General features: G+C 40.9%; 1 protein-coding gene across 9 annotated transcripts in view; it reads left to right on the top strand.

The window, feature by feature from the left end:
• LOC134348361 (alpha-(1,6)-fucosyltransferase) overlaps positions 1-17,101 on the top strand; it is an 877,712-nt gene that overhangs the window by 391,191 nt on the left and 469,420 nt on the right. For all 9 annotated transcript variants that reach the window (XM_063051654.1, XM_063051603.1, XM_063051613.1 and 6 more), the window contains one exon: positions 4,750-4,811. The gene's annotated coding sequence lies outside the window, so the exon portion shown is untranslated. The remainder of the gene's footprint in view (positions 1-4,749; positions 4,812-17,101) is intronic.

The raw sequence follows: 17,101 nt of genomic DNA, 5'->3' as shown, positions 1-17,101 counted from the left end.
CAGCAGAGCAGGGCAGATGGTGTTGAACGCACTGGAGAAGTCAAAAAACATGACCCTCACAGTGCTTGCTGGCTTGTCCAGGTGGGCGTAGACACGGTTCAGCAGGAAGACGATGGCGTTATAGTGATTAATGGGGATAGCCTGTCAGGCCTTCCTAATTAATAAATGCTAGACTTGTGGTCAATACTGCTGCATTTATAAAATTCAAAACCAGTGGAGATGCATATCATGTTATGGATCTGCATATGTAATTATGTGCTTCATTAAAACTGATTGGTAGTGTACATTCTAACATTTTTTTCAGGTAGCAAAATTTGTAATGTTACTTTTTAAAATCTCTCCGAAAGCTGCAAAGTCAAGAAGACTTCAAAAATATTACCTCTGTTTGAAACGTGTTGCAATGGGGTGCTGTTTAAAAACCCAGGCATTTAAAAGGCACCCCTGATCATAAGATGGAAGGTTACAGGAAGTATGCAGATCATGTCACAGATATTTGACCCACCATACGTGTTCTGACTCTGCAGGTGCTGTGCAATTAGTCTCGTAGACTGCTCAATTCCCATTGTCAAGCAAGTATTCCCTTTTTCAGACATTTAACCTCTGAATCATTGCTGTTGATTCAGTCTTTTAGATACAATGTCCTGGATTAAAAGTGCTAGGTGTGTCAAGGGATTTCTCCAAACATCTCTCCTGATTCTTTCAAAAATTACCTTGAAACTGAGTGCTCTGGTTACCAGTCCTTCTGGCTGTGGTCCAATATCTATTTATTTGCTCTCTCAAACCCCTGACGTATCTTTTACTTCATTTTCTGTCCTTGGTGCTTATCTGGTAAATTTGACATACTTTCTAAGGTGTTTCCCATTAATATTAAATAAAAGCAAGTTAAGAAGTAGTTATATTGTACACTTTACGCAAGTGAAGCTCATTTTTTTTAGTTTATTCTATGCTATATTATTGAAACTCATTGGTTAACTTGTGCTCAGTAGACTCTCACAAAGGACAGTCTGATAATGACCAGATAAATGCTGTGTGTATGTGACATTTATTGTCGAGTATTGACTTGCTGTGGCAAAGGGAAAACTTGCATGCCCTTTGTAACGCTGCCATAGGGCTTTAAGCACTAGCACTCCACTCAGCTCATCCCCGCTCGACCTTCTGGTGCTCCAGTCTGAGCACGCAGCTGTTTGTACTTTAAAAGATGGTTTCCACATGGGCTATGTGCTGCTGTGGCAGGAACCTGGCTGCTGGAAATCTTGCACAAATCCCTGCCCTCTGCTGTGTTGTCAACTACCATGGATCACCCCAAGACCTGATGTGGTGAAGCTGTCTGTAGGGGATAAGTGGTGCAGATGATCACTGCTGAGATGTGTGTGTGTGTGTGTGTGTGTGGGGGGGGGGTGGGGGTGGTGGTCAGTACTGTACCCTGGTCTCCCAGCAACAGGGAGCAGACGATGCCGGTCAGCGGATAAATTATTCCCTACTCCTTCCTGTGACCAAGCCGATACTTAGCCCTCCATAAAATACTTGGAAACACATCACCGGAGTATTATCACGTCGATGTCTGAATGAGCCTGCTCTCCGTAAAGTTGCTGTGTTTTATGCTTTATAATAGTGAAGACATTTTGCAATTCTACATTTGTTGCAAATCAATTTGGCATCACCTGAGGTCATGAAAGTTATTCAGTAAAAACAAGTCTGTTTGTCTTAATTTTTCTTTTAGTTTATGTGTCATAATGTTAACATTGGCAAAATGAAACAATCATACTATTCAAAAGAGATCCATCTGCCTTCAACAATGGATTTCATTTCATGAATTTTTATTGGGCTTTTGAGGAGAAGAGAATAGTCTTTTCAATAAAAAAATAGATTGAGTTATAGACATGGTTATTTTGTAGCAAGAAAAGTATTTCTGTGAGATTGGAAATCTGTTTTATGAAGTAGTGTCAAGCTTGTTCTTTACCTTCAAGACAACTATTCTACAATATATTTCTTTCTTCCTTTTGTTACCTACCACAATTGAAACAAATCTCCATTCTTTGTGATTGGATCCCCTTCAACTGGGGTTTTCTTCATTCTGCTTTGCTATGTACAGTCTTCCTGCAATACAAAGAAGCTGTTGTACTGTGTGCATAGGTAGCCAAGCACAATGATTACAAACTCTCAGACAGAAGAGATCTGCTCTAATTTGGGCATTGTGTTCTAATGATCTGTGTCCTTTAATATGATACCTCGGTAGATCAGGGTCACTAGAATCAGAATCAGGTTTATTATCATTGGCATATGACATGATATTTGTTGATTTCTAGCAGCACTGCAGTGCAAGACATAAAAAAAATGACTTTTAAGTTACAAACTTGAATATTGTCCTCAAGAGAAATAATGGGGTATGGTTTATGGACCATTCAGAAATCTGATGGTGGAGAGGAAGAAGTTCTTCCTAAACCATTGAGTATAGAGATTCAGCCACACATACCTCTTCCCTGTTGATAGTAATGAAAAGAGGGTGTGGTGAGGGTCTTTAATGATAGATGCTGTCTTCTGAGGCACTGCCGCTTCAAAATGTCCTTAATGACATGGAGAATTGTGCCCGCGAAGTGTACAGAGCCAGTTTTAACCTTCTATAACCTCATGTAATCATGCACATTGGAGCCTCTATACCAGGCTGAATGTTCCCCATTATACATCTGTAGATGGTGGCATACCAAATATCCTCAAACTCCTAATGAAGTAGTGCCATAGGTGTGCTGCCTTCATGACTGCATCAATATGGTGGGCCCAAGATAGATTCTCTGAGATATTGACACCCATAAATCTGAAGCTGCTTACCCTTTCTACTGCAAACCCCTCAATGAGAACTGGTGTGTGTTCTCTTGATTTCTTCCTGAAGTCCACAATCAATTCCTTGGTTTTGTTGATTTTTGAATACAAGTTGTTTTTGTGAAACCACTCAGTCAGCTGATCTATCTTGCTCCAGTATGCCTTCTCATTCAGTGAATAATAGTGGTGTCATTGGTGAATTTATAGCTGGCATTTGAGCTGTGCTTAGCCATACAGTCATGAGTATAGGAGAAATGGGCTAGGCACACATCCCTAAGGTGCATTTGTGTTGATAGTCTTAGAGGAGGAGATGTTATTACCAATCAGCTGATTGTAATCTCACAATAAGGAAGTTGAGGATTCAGTTCCAGAGGGAGTACACAGACCCAGAAATTGAAACGTGTTGAATGGTACTCGGGCAGCCTCATCAACATCTTAAACAACTTCAACGTGAAGTCCCAACTCAGGACCCTGGTTGATGAGGGCCAGCCTGGAAAATGCCACCTTTACTACCCTGTTGACCTGTGATGCTGCTTTCGGTGAACTGTGTGTTGTACTTCTAGATCTACTTGTTCTACACCATTTCTCAGTACCTACCTTTTGCTATGAAAGTCTTCCCCTAATTTAACTTATCAATCTATGACCACTTACCTTGCTAATGAAGATCCTCCTGTAATTTTTGATAATCTTCAGTCTACAATATCACTTTATTAGTGTCATCAGCAAATTTGCTAATCATGCCTTGCATGTGTATACCCAGAACATTTATAAAATAAACAAACAATTAAGATCCCAGCACTGAACTCTATGCCACACCATTTGTCACAGGCTTCCAGTCCAAGAGGCAACCTTCAATATCTCACTCTGCTTCAACTGTTGAGCCAATTATGAATCCAATCAACAAACTCTCCCTGGATCCCATCCAGTCGAACCTTCCAGACTGGCCTGCCATATAAGATATTGTCAAAAACCTTGCTAAAGTCCACATGGACAACATCTACTGCCTGTCACTCATCTATCGTCTTGGTTACTTCTTCAAAACAAAATCTTAAAAAATTATCAGACGTGAGTTCTCATATACAAACCTGTGTTGCTTATCCTTGTCTACTCAAATGTTGACAGGTCCCTGTCTCTCAGAATCGCCCTCAGTAACTTGCTCACCACTGATGTCAGACCAACTAGCCTGTAATTCCCTGATTATTTTTCTTTGCGCTTTTTAAATATTGGTATAATATTAGCCACCCTCCTGTCTCTTGGAACTTCACCTGTGGTTAAAGATGATGCAACCATTTCTACAAGTCTCTGAATTTTCTTCCTTGAATATGAAGGAAATTGAGGACTAGAAACTAATAGTTAAGTTATAGTATTTTGAAATGGTTTAATTTGTAAAACTTAATTTTCCAGTGATTTCCTGTGTGATTCCGCTTTCTGTGCTGTTTCTCATTTCCTTTAATGTTAATAGCAAGCAAAGCATTATTTCAACAAAGTATTCATCCATGTCCAAGAGAGCAATTTGTTCGTTTTTTACTGAGTTCTTTTTAAAAAATCATTCCTGCTATATTCTAACAGTCTAGTGGAATTTCTTTTGTTAACTACTTGGAATTATTCTAAACCTGATTTGTCATTTTTTTTTCAAAGCTTTACTTAATGATATAATCTGCCGTTGAAATTAGCTCCTGAATTTTGCACATGCCTCCACATAATTGACAAATTCTCATTCAGAGTGATAAAATGGTAAGGACAGATGTAGATGAAAGAGTCTAACAGTTATTTCTGATAATTGGAAGATATAATTTTGAATCAAAATTTTGATCTTCAGTCTTGACTTCAAGGAAAATTAGTGCATTAAAATAAATTTCACATCTTTTTCCTGAACAGCTTTAACTTTCGCCATCAGCATGAATATAAAATGCATTTCTCTTTTTATTGCAGAACAAACTGTTTACATGGTGGCTTTCCATATCTGAAGGGAGAAGGATATCCTGAGATTGAAGGTAACAAATATCTCCACATGGTGGAATGTAAAGCTGAATTAAACCTCTGCATCTAGGTTGGAATTATTGCATCACAGTATTTCAGCCTACAAATCTTTCCAGTGACTTATTTTCAATGCCTAAATTGGCCTTGAATTTGGTAAAACTTAAAAAGATTGTTTGAGTTCAGCATAGCAAATAGGTGCTTTACTTTCATTGCTCTGGAGCTGAAGGTATTGCCGTCTAGTTGGAAGAGTGAAGGTGGTCAGTGTCGGCTCTGATTCCTATCTGAGAAATATCTGCTTTTGACTGAGTGAGTGGATTCTGACTGCTGCCAGCTGGGAAATCTGAACCTCAGCAGCTCGCCTTAGTTACTTTTATGATCCTCCTGGTGGCCAGCTGTCAAGGCCAACAGCCTGGAAGAAATTAACTCTTGTCTCCTGGCTAACCGTGTAAGATCTTGGTCTTGGATAAGAAAAAAAGCTGAATTTAAAATATTGGCTTTGCCTTATCTTCTGGGTAAACCAAAATTTTTGCATTTTGTTTTAAAGGTTCATTATTGCCTTTTTAATTTTAATATCTTGCTTTTACAAAATCTCTTGGTCATTCTTCTCCCTCATACCTTTTCACATTCATGCTAAAACACAACTGTATCTTTCTTCAAGCTGAACTTTCTTCATCCATCAGCCATCTACTCACTGACTAATATTGGATCAATCTGGTAATGAACTGATTTTTAAAATGCTTAATTTATAAATTGATTCACAGCTTTACTTGCTTCTTTGAGTTCCTCTGATTTAATTACTCTACCATTGGCAATCATACATTTTTGTTTAGGTCAAAGTCCTGAATATTTCTCTCAAAAGCTTTCCTCCCTTTCTCATTCATCTTTTAAGGACACTGAAATACATATTAATATAGCCACTGTTTTGTCACTGACAATAGACAATAGGTGCAGGAGTAGGCCATTCAGCCCTTTGAGCCAGCACTGCTATTCACTGTGAGCATGGCTGATCATCCAAAATCAGTACCCCATTCCCGCCTTCTCCCCATATCCCTTGACTCCACTATCTTTAAGAGCTCTAGCTAACTCTTTCTTGAAAGCATCCAGAGAACTGGCCTCCACTGCCTTCTGGGGCAGAGCATTCTGCAGATCCATAACTCTCTGGGTGAAAAAGTTTTTCCTCAACTCTGTTCTAAATGGCCTACCTCTTATTCTTTAACTGTAGCCTCTGGTTCTGGACTCCCCCAACATCCGGAACATGTTTCCTGCCTCTAGCGTGTCCAATCCCTCAATAATCTTATATGTTTCAATCACATCCCCTCTCATCCTTCAAAATTCCAGTGTATACAAGCCCAGTCACTCCAATCTTTCAACATATGACAGCCCGCCATCCCAGGAATTAACCTTGTGAACCTATGCGGCACTCCCTCAATAACAAGAATGTCCTTCCTCAAACTTAAAGACCAAAACTGCACACAATACTCCAGGTGTGGTTTCAGCAGGGCCCTGTCCTAGAAGGACCTCTTTGCTCCTATACTCAACTCCCCTTGTTACGAAGGGCCAGCATGCCATTAGCTTTCTTCACTGCCTGCTTTCAGTGACTGATCCTTAACTTGGTTCAGTTGAGGTACCTTGAGACATTCTAGATATTACAAATATTGTAGAAACTGTAAGTATTTGCTGTTAAACTCTCACACCCATGATAAACAGCATTTAAACATGCTTGTATAGTACATATTGGAATAGGATTATTATATCTTTGCAGCACCCCAATACTTCAATACTTGTTATTTCCTTTCGTAAATTTAATCCATCAAACATTTTTCCTCAATAATGCCTGTGCTGATGGCAGGAAGAGGATTAAATTCCAGATGTCTGAATGGAGAATTGATAAAATTGACAAACTGGTTTGTCACAAAATTTATTGTTTAGATTGTTATTAATTTACAGCATGCAGTTTAAATGTTTTGGTTATGTGTGGCTTGCCTGAAAAAAAAATCATGACGTATTTAGAACAGGCTTCAATAGCATGTGGTTCTACGTACTACTTTTTCTGTTTTGTCTGTTTAGATTTTGGCCAGTTTTTGTACAATAATGCAAACAGAACAGAACAGCCAGAGTGATACAATTGCTTTGGGTGTTGATGAGAAGCTGTGCATATTTCACTTTGCATGATTCAAATAACTGAGCAGTGGCTTTTTAATCACAAAAAAAAGTTTAATTCCTTGAAAAGTAAATACTCTGCTGTTCTTCAGCAGGTCAGGCAGCATCTGTGGAAAAGAGTACCATTTTCCATAGATGCTGCCCGGCCTGCTGAGCTCTTCCTGCATTTTGTGTGTATTGTTTGGATTTCCAACATCTGCAGATTTTCTCTTGTTTGTGACTGTGCTGTTCCTGTAAACCTGACCATGTAAACATTCTTGTAGTATTTACGAGTAATTGTGTATTCAGCAGAGAGTGAGGGAGGGAGAGAATCAGCAGTGTTACACTGATTAATAGTTTTGAGGATGAACAGTGTTGTATATTCATGTATATTTGACCCTTATGCATTGCTGTCAGGCTTCCCTGTGTATTACGCACTGAACGTAAGGGGGGAAGGCATTCTGGGTAGATGACTTACGAGCCAAATAATCAGCTTCATGTTTGTTCCTGACCTCATTGTCTCTCCTGTGTGTTATTCATGGCCATCCATCTTCCCAATACCAAAACCATAACAACTGGTGATGAGGTGACAAGTCCTTGCGCGATATTTCTTGTTTTGTTCCCTTTGGCAAAAAATGACTGTGTGCAACACTGGTGGTGTACCACTGTGTAATGTGGGTGAGCAAAAAGAAAATGTCACACACCATGAGAAAATTGGCGCAGGAGGTGTGGTGAATGAAGAATCAGAGGGGAGAAAACGAGAACGTGACAGTTAAATAAAACAAGTAAGAGAGAGACATGGAGACGGATAAGACTAGTTAACTTTTCTGGAATGTGATTTTGTTTGAAAATGGCTTCAATGTTGGCGTATGGGACTGTATGACGAAATGACAAAGCAATGGGGTTCATATACTTCAAGATTTGAATATTGTGCATTGGCAAATCCAATTTCAGGTGATATTCGTGTTCCAACTTCTCTGATTGTGATGGGTGCAAAAACTTTTGATTTATTACACAGTCTGATGCAACCTGCTAAGCTTGGCGATAAGTCTTGTGAGGAGATAGTTAAAGTCTTAGAAGACCCTGATTTGCCTATACCTTTGATAATTGCTGAGATGTTCAGGTTTCATAAAAGGAATCAAGAGGAAGATGAGTATTTCACAGTTTGTGGTGATGCTGAAGCAATTGTCTGAACAACGTGATTTTGGGCAGTTTCTGAATGACACATTATGTGACAGACTTGTATGTGGTCTGCATCGTGAAGCAATTCAGAAATGTTTGCTTACAGACTGCAGACTAATATTACAGAAAGCAATTGAGATTAGTACATCTATGGAAATGGCAGCTAAAGAAGCATAGCTACTAAGCACATCTTCCCAAGCTCATAACTTTCCACTGACTTTAAGAATAACAAACTTATTGACAATCATTGTTACTGTTGTGACAAATTGGGCATTCAGCAAAAGAATGCTCCTATAAGGATTGAGATTGCCGAAGCTGTGCCAAAAGGGACATATTGAACGTGCCTGTAACAGTATAAAGATACTGCCAACCAAAAACACTGTCATAAAGAAAAAAATACCTTTGGAAAAACAAAAAGAAACATGTGAACGAGGTGGAGCATATTACTGAGGACAGACTGGGTGACTCTCACTCTGTGGCTGAAGAAGCTTTGTATGTTTTACAGGTGTCCCTCGCTTTTCGAACATTTGCTTTACGAAACCTCACTGTTACGAAAGACCTACATTAGTTACCTGTTTTCGCTAACAGAAGGTGTTTTCACTGTTACGAAGAAAGGCAACGCGCGAAAAAAAGCAGCACGCAAAAAAAAGCAGTGCGCGATAAAAAAGCAGCGCACGATAAAAGGGAGCGCACGCCCCGAGCAGCCGCTCCTCCCCGGGAACAGCATTCTTGCCGGCATTGCTTAAACACATGCCTGTGAGCATCTGTTAGCAAGATGACTTCTAAGGTATCGGAAAAGCCTAAAAGAGCTCGTAAGGGTGTTACACATAGCGTAAAACTAGATATAATTAAGCATTTTGATCATGGTGAATGAAGTAAGGACAACGTGAGTTTGGCTTGTGGAAGCTGACGCAGATGATGTTGAAGAGGTTTTGGCATCCCATGACCAAGAACTGATAGATGAAGGGCTGATGCAATTGGAAGAGGAAAGGATAACAATCGAAACCGAATTCAGTAGCGAAAGTGAAGTCGTCCAGGAACTGAATGTGAAGCAACTGCGTGAGATTTTCGCTGCAATGATAAAGTACGACTTTAATTTTGAAAGGGTATGTCAGTTTAGGGCATATTTGCAGGATGGTTTGAGTGCTTACAAAGAACTGTGTGATAGAAAAATGCACGAGGCTCAGCAGTCAAGCAAGCCTTCCACATCAGCCACAGCAGACAACGAACCTCGACCTTCGACATTGAGGCAGACGGACATAGAAGAAGATGAGCTGCCTGCCCTAATGGAAACAGATGATGATGAGATGAAACCCCATTGTCCCACCGCCCCAACCTCCAGGTCGCGGACAGATACTGATTCACAGAGAATGCAGCGGTAGCCGGGACGCACATAGCACATCTTTAAGAAAAAAGTCAAAATAAACATGCTAATTAATTAGGTGCCGCCTGGCATGTAAATGTCGGCCCAGATCAGAGGCAACGTCACCTCTGATCTGGGCCGACATTTATGTGCCGGGCAGCACCTAATTAATTAGCATGTTTATTTCGACTTTTTTCTTAAAGATGTGCTATGTGCCTCCTGGCTAACACTGTACCCTGCATGCTTCGCGGATCGGCGGCCTGGAGGGTGTGGGCCACTGCACCACCTGAACCTCTGACGACTCAGTCTAACACCATCATCAGTGTGTTCGGTAAGCTGTCTTCCTGATTCCCATAAGTGTTACTATACTGTACATACATTATTTCTACTTTATATCGGCTGTATATTTTTATGTATTATTTGGTATGATTTGGCAGCTTCCTAGCTTAAAGGTTACTGGAGAGGATGTTTTTACCAACAGCGCTTGTTTGCGATTTTCTGCTGAGAGCGCTTGCGCCGTGTTTCTGCCAACAGCGCTTGCGTGAGATTTTTGCCACGGAAAACAGTGCCAGCAATGATTGTGGAAAAGTATTTCTACTTTATATAGGCTGTGTATTTATCATATCATTCCTGCTTTTATTATATGTTACTGTTATTTTAGGTTTTATGTGTTATTTGGCATGATTTGGTAGGTTATTTTTGGGTCTGCGAACGCTCACAAAATTTTCCCATATAAATAAATGGTAATTGCTTCTTCGCTTTATGACATTCCGGCTTACGAACCGTTTCATAGGAATGCTCTACCTTCGGATGGTGGGGGAAACCTGTATCTATTTTAAGACACAGAGATGACTACTGGGTGACCCTGTGGTTGGCCGGGGTCACAGTGAGGTTGCAGGTGGACATGCATCCTGTGGATTCACTTCAATTCAAGAAGATCTTGGTGTCAGAGACAGTTTACAAAGAGAAATTACAGCATCTCACCCCAGAAGGGACAAGGTTGACTTTAAAGACCTACAGTTATGAGGTTGTTCCAGTGGAGGGAGTAGTGCATGTTACAATGGAGATTAACAAACAGAGAAAGAAAGTTCCACTCTACATTGTTAAAGGTTGTTATCCAGGGCTTCTGGGTCGCTCGAGGTTGGAACAGCTCAAATTCAACTCACATGAAGTGCACTTGCTTGGTGGGAGCATTGTCCACAGGGGTGTTAAAGAAACGTGCAGAAGTATTCAACAGAGAACTGGGCAATATGAAAGGAGTCATTGTTAAGCTGGCTGTTAAGCCTGACACAATGATCAAATGCCTGAATTCAAGACCAGTTCCATGTGCCCTCAAACCAAAGCTCGAGGCTGAATTGGAAAGACTATTCCAAAGTAAGGTATTTGATCTAGTGTGTATAAGTAAATGGGCAACTCCAGTGGTTCCTGTTCTAAAAAGGGATGGGTCGTTAGGGCTTTGTGAGGAACTCTGTGTAACCATTAACTCAGTTCTTATGGCTGAACAATATCTTCTTCTCCTCATTGAAGACCTCTTTGCAGGATTGGCCGGAGGCAGACATTTAGCAAGATTGACTTGTATCAAGCATCCTTGAAGATGCTTACGGAGCCAGAGTCTCAGGAACTGTTGACCATAGTGACTCTCAAAGGTATGTTTAGGTACCAAAGGCTTCCACTTGTCATCAAATGGGTGCCTGCAATTTTTCAGCGAGCGATGGACCAGATCCTGAGTGGGTTGACTTCATGCTATTTGGATGGCTTATTCATTACTGGAAAAGGTGAGTGTGATTACTGACAAAACTTGGATGCTACATTGCAAAGACTCATGGAAAATAGATTAAGCGTCTGCAAGGGTAATTGTGAGTTCTTAAGGCCTTCAAATGTGGACAACTCAAGGTTTCACAAGGCACTATCAAAGGTGAAGGCAATAGTGGAGGCTCCATCACCACAGAATGCAAGTCAATTAAGATCCTTTTTAGACTACTAACAATCTTCTCAAAGTTTGTTCCTAACCTAGCTAGCACGTTGAAACCACTTTGTGTGTTTTCAAATAAATTGACACACTGAAAGTGGACAAGTTACTGTGAAGAGGCTTTTAAAAAGACCATAACAGCTTTGTCACAGTCTGAAGCACTCACACACTTCAACCTGTCATAGCTGATACAGTAGACCTGCAATACATCACCCTATGGTGTGGGGCAATTATCTCACACATCACGCCATCGGTAAAGAGCATCTGCACCCAATCGTTTTCAGCATCAAAGACATTAAGCAAGGCAGAAAGCCACTGTTTCCAAATTGAGTGGGATGAAGTCGCAATTGTCCTTGGAGTTAAGAAATTCTATCAATTCCTCTTTGGTCAACGATTTACAGTATTGACAGATTATCACCCCTTGACATCAAATTTTGGTCCACATACGGGAACTCCTTCCCTGGCTGCTAATCGAATGCAACATTGGGCTCTGTTACTGTCTGCATATCAGTACAATGAAGTACAGGAGGTCTGACCACCGTTCAAATGCTGGTGGACTATCCAGATTATCCTTAGCTGTTACAGTTCCAGAGCCATCCTGAAAAGAGATTTTTTTTGCTTCAAGGAAGTTCGTACAGCTCTGATAAGTGTGGCACAAGCCCAGAAGCACACAGGTACTGACCCTGTTCTATCTAAAGTGGTGGGCATGATGACCTCACAAATAGACAGGAAAACCAACCATAGAACTGAAAAGTTACCAGGCTCAATGGAAGGGAATCACAGTCCAAGCACAGTGTTTACTGTGGGGCTTCCGTGTTGTCATTCCCCCGCCATTGAAAAGGCAAGTGCTTGACGAACTACATGTAAGACACTGTGGTGTAGGGCAGGGGTCCCCAACCTTTTTTGCACGGCGGACCGGCCAACCAGTGGGGAGTAGGGTTGCCAACAGATAAGAGTAACCGTCAAATACGTTGTGTTTGCCCCGAGAAGACTACAATTACCATGAAACCTTGCGTTGGCACCTGTGTGTGCATGCGTGACTTGCACATGCATGTACGTGCTGATTTTTTTTCTACAAATTGTTTTTGGCCATTCTTTTGTGGGGGGGTGTTAATCACGACCGGAACCAGTCAACTATAAGTCACTTTTTAGTGGCTAATACTCTCAATTTCGTTTCTAAAAGGGTTTATCTAACGAATTTAATATTAAACACACAGCGCATATTTTCCTCGCATGAATATAGTGATAAGTCAATTACTGTATAAGTCACTTATAAGTCAATAGCATCATAACCTTTTAAGTAACTTTTGGATATTAAACACACAGCACATAATTTCTCCGTATGAACATATAAAATCATTGCAACACACCAATATCGCTGAATCAGTGGGAGCCCTGGGCTTGTTTCCCTGCAACAAGATGGTCCCATCGAGGGGTGATGGGAGACAGCGATACTCGAAGGGGGTTCCTTATGTCCAGTCTATTCCGCAATTTAGTTTTCGTTGCATTCCTTGCAGAGATATGTTGGAAATGGAAGCAACATTTTCAGTGCTTTTGTGGCTAACTCAGGATATTTAGCTTTGACTTTGATCCAGAATGCCGGCAGAGATGTTATGTCACACATACTTTTCAGCCCACCGTCATTTGCAAGCTCGAGGAGTTGATCTTCTTCCCGCGCTGACATGGGTGACGCGTGTGTAATGACCTCGTGTGCGTTCAAGCTCAACAGTGGGCGTGACAGGGAATGAGGAAAGGTGCAGCTGACTCATGTCGCCAAATCATATCATTTCCTGGCAGCCCAGTAGCACATGCTTTGCCGCCTGGCACTGGTCCGCGGCCTGGTGGTTGGGGACCGCTGGTGTAGGGCACTTGAAGTAAATCACATGCAGCTATTTCTGATAGCCAGGACTGGATGTAATCATTGAAGAGAAGGCCAAAACATGCCCACATGGTCAGCAAGTGAGAAATGTTCCTCAGTTTGCTCCTTTGCATCCATGGGAATGGCCTTGAAGAGCCATTTACATAGATTTTGCAGGACCTGTAGAAGGCCACAAGTTCTTGGTCAAAGTGGATGCACCCAGCAAATAGCCCGAGGTTGCCATTGTGAAAAGCACTACAAATGAAAAATGCATTGAGGAGCTACATTCCATGTTTGGCCATTTTGGGCTTTCTCAGCAACTTGTAAGTGACAATGGCCCACAAAAGAGTTCAAGGCATTTCTAGAAGCGAACTGTATTCAGCACCATATCCTCCAGCCACTAATGGCCTTGCTGAACAATTCATCCAAACAATGAAACAAACCCTTGAGACTTCAGTGGGAAGTGGATCCTTCAACCTGCATTTTCACACTTCCTTGCTCTGATGAGCAGATAGCTTCCCAACTGGCTTGACCTGCTAAGACACCCAAACGCATAACAGATTGTGCTAAATGAACAGAAACCCAAGCAGAGAGATGGCCCAAAGTACAGAAGTTTCACAGCAGGAGAGAGAGTACTTGCTTGGAACTATGTCTCTGGAACAAAGTTGATACCTGTGACAATGGTGGCACAAACTGGTCCTGGGTTGTACGCAGTGGAAGCTAGTAACTGGGGAAGGCATGTTGATCAGCTGTTGCCCATTTCTGAGGCTACTGAAAACCAACACAAACTGATCAATCCAGATCCAGTTGCAGAAATAGGACAGGATTCTGAGACAACAACTGCAGAACCTTAGTTAAGAACAAATGACACAGCCAGTACTTTCCCATCAACAGTGCTTTCTGAGGAGCCCCTTACTGACAATGCAGTACCCAAGCCAATATCCATATATACAGTCCCAAGAGATAAAACGACTTAGGCATCATCCTCAGATCATTGATACCCTCGCAGTAACAGGTGGCCTCCAGACAGATTCAATCTCTAGTTTACTGACTAACCCTCAGCACATGGGAAGAATCTTTCCTTACAGTAGTTTAGAAAAATATTTTTTTTTTGTTGTTGGTTGAATTTAATGATTAGGCTGTTGAATGTTAATAGTTCAGTAGCTGGTCTGTGTATGGGAAAGGGGGAGAAACCTTTAATGTAAGGGAGGAGGGTTATGTTATGTATTCATGTATATTTTGAACCTTACGAGTTGCTGTCAAGCCTCTCTTTGTGTTACGTACTAAGCATAGTGTGGGAGAGCATTCTGGGTAGATATCTTACAAGCAAGATAAACAGCTACACCTTTGTTCCTCACCTCTCCATCTCTCCTGTATGTTGTTCACGATCACACACCTTCCCAGTCCACAAATATAGATTCAAAGCTTGTACTAAAGGACTTTGCAGTTCACAGATGTGTCAGAATAAAATAAAATGTTGTGTTGTTATATTACATGGCTGTATTAAGTTTGGTGCTCAAAAGTGGTGACATGTCAATTGATTTTTTTTGTCATGTTTCTCGTGATTAGAATATAAGGGCTCTACAGTTAGCACAATTACAACTTATTGTTCTCAGATTCAAATTTATTTATCACATGCACGTTGAAACATACAATGAAATGTACAGGTATTATTTGTGTTAACAACCGACACACCCAAGGATGTGCTTGGGGCAGTCCGCAAGCTTTATCACACGTCCCAGCACCAATATAGCATGCCTACAATATTCAGCAGAACAACACAAGCAGCAAGTACAGCAACAGCAAAACAAAGTAAGTAAGCAAAAGCCAATCAAGCCCCTTCCTCGCCCCTCCACCCACTCACACACAGGCAGTCCTCCAGCCTCAGGTGCTTTGCTGGTTTGCATGGGAAGCCTATGTGTTTGATGGGAGGAAGTTATCTTTTATGACTGGCAATTTGTTTTATGGCCGGAGAAGATGTTTTGACAACAGAGGGAAACAGGATGGAGTTTCTAAAGAGCAAATGTTAGAACAAGATAATAGAGGAATATAATGCAGCAACCTAATTACCGTTCTGTTGTAAAAATGTATTTAAAGTGCTTTGGGTTAATCACAAGATTGGAGCTATATTTTCAGGTGAAATTTGGCTGGAAGTATACCTCCCCTTGCAAGTGAAATAATAAGTCCATTAATAACGAGATCCACTCTGAATTTGTTGTAGTTTGTTTCTGTATTTTGGGAGACCTAGCCGAAGGGTACATAATGCAAATAGTTTGATATCTACCTTGCAATGCTGCCATGGATACTGAATGTGAGTTCCAACTGTGTTCTGAATTGTCAATTTTAGATGGACGATTTTCTGGAGGCCACCCCATCCCAAGGCCTCACACCCCTTCTAAAGCTCCAACCATGCCAGCCAGTAAAACAGCATCTTGCTGATGTTTTTCTCGGTTACATCACCTAGTCAATGCCCACCCACCACTCACTGATGTGAAAGCTCTAGTGCTTGCAGTCGCCAGCAATTCTGCTGAGCTCTCAGCTGAATTCAGCAAACTGACACACAGGCAAGTTTTGTGTAGCATGGTGATTGTCTTAAAGAGAGCACGTGACTGATCTTTGCTGATGATGTCAATACCTCTTTCCTGCTCCCACATTGGCACTAATATCATCAATAATTAAATATTATGTAAATTACTGGAAGTGTTCAGCAGGTCAATCAAAATCTGTGGATGCAAAAGAACCGTTGACATTTCAGATTGATTCCCTGCATCAGGACAGAGAGTGTACAAATAAGATGACCAGTGTGCAGGATCGAGAGGGAGGGTTGAGATGGAAGTTTATAGGTAATTGGTGGAACAAGATAAAAGGCAGATGTACTTGGAAGGAGAGGACAGTGTGTTGAGACAGATACTGGTAGGTGATGGGTGGAACCAGATAAAAGAGGAATGATGGATATACAGGGAGTGGTGCAACAGGTGAACAGAGGGAGAGAGAACCAGGGTGGACTGTTAGATATAGGCAAAGAACACAATATGTAGGTAGCTGAAATTGGAAAATTAATTTGGAGTTAGGTGGCTAGTTTTGCTTGCAAGTACACATTGGAAGATGCGAGTAACTGAAATTGAGATTAGAATTTTCTCTTCATTTAAGAAGTTGATTCACTTCTCTTGTTGTTTTCTGCTCTTTAATCTCAATGCTTGATGAATATCTGAACAGGACAAACTTGAATTGGTATCAATGTTGGATTGGTATTTCCTTGAATGGAAAAGGGAGAAAGAATTTTCCTCAATGTCTGGATTATGGATATATTCTTTGCAGGATTGTCTCAGGGACAGGGAATCAAGAACATTCTTATTGTTTAGCTGTGAGCTTGTTGGCAATTTTATATTAAGTAGAGTGGCCTTTGTAAGCAATTGGCTTGCTGTGTTGAATGTTAATTTTAGCTTATCCTTTTTTTTTGTAACAACAAATAACACGGTGTTATTTCAGAAGCTTAGTTCTTTCTAGGGAGAGGTTAATTTCAATAAAAATATACTAGTACTGACTTCTGTGATTCTTATTTGAGGTGATTTGGACTAAAATGAGAGTTGCATTCCTCTACGAAATCTAGTTGCAGACCTGAACAAGGTATTCTGACAAATATTAGCAGATACAGTCTCGTCTTCTTACCTCGACAATTGGTTTGTCATAGAGCATTTATGTCCTATTGGTATAAAATTGACTTGAACCTTAAGTAGAGCTTGTGGATTTGTTCACATGGGACTGTTGATCTTTTTCAAGGTTATTTGTGCCA

The sequence above is a fragment of the Mobula hypostoma genome, chromosome 1, assembly GCF_963921235.1.
Source record: "Mobula hypostoma chromosome 1, sMobHyp1.1, whole genome shotgun sequence".
NCBI lineage: Eukaryota > Metazoa > Chordata > Chondrichthyes > Myliobatiformes > Myliobatidae > Mobula > Mobula hypostoma.
This window is presented reverse-complemented; position numbering and strand designations above follow the sequence as displayed.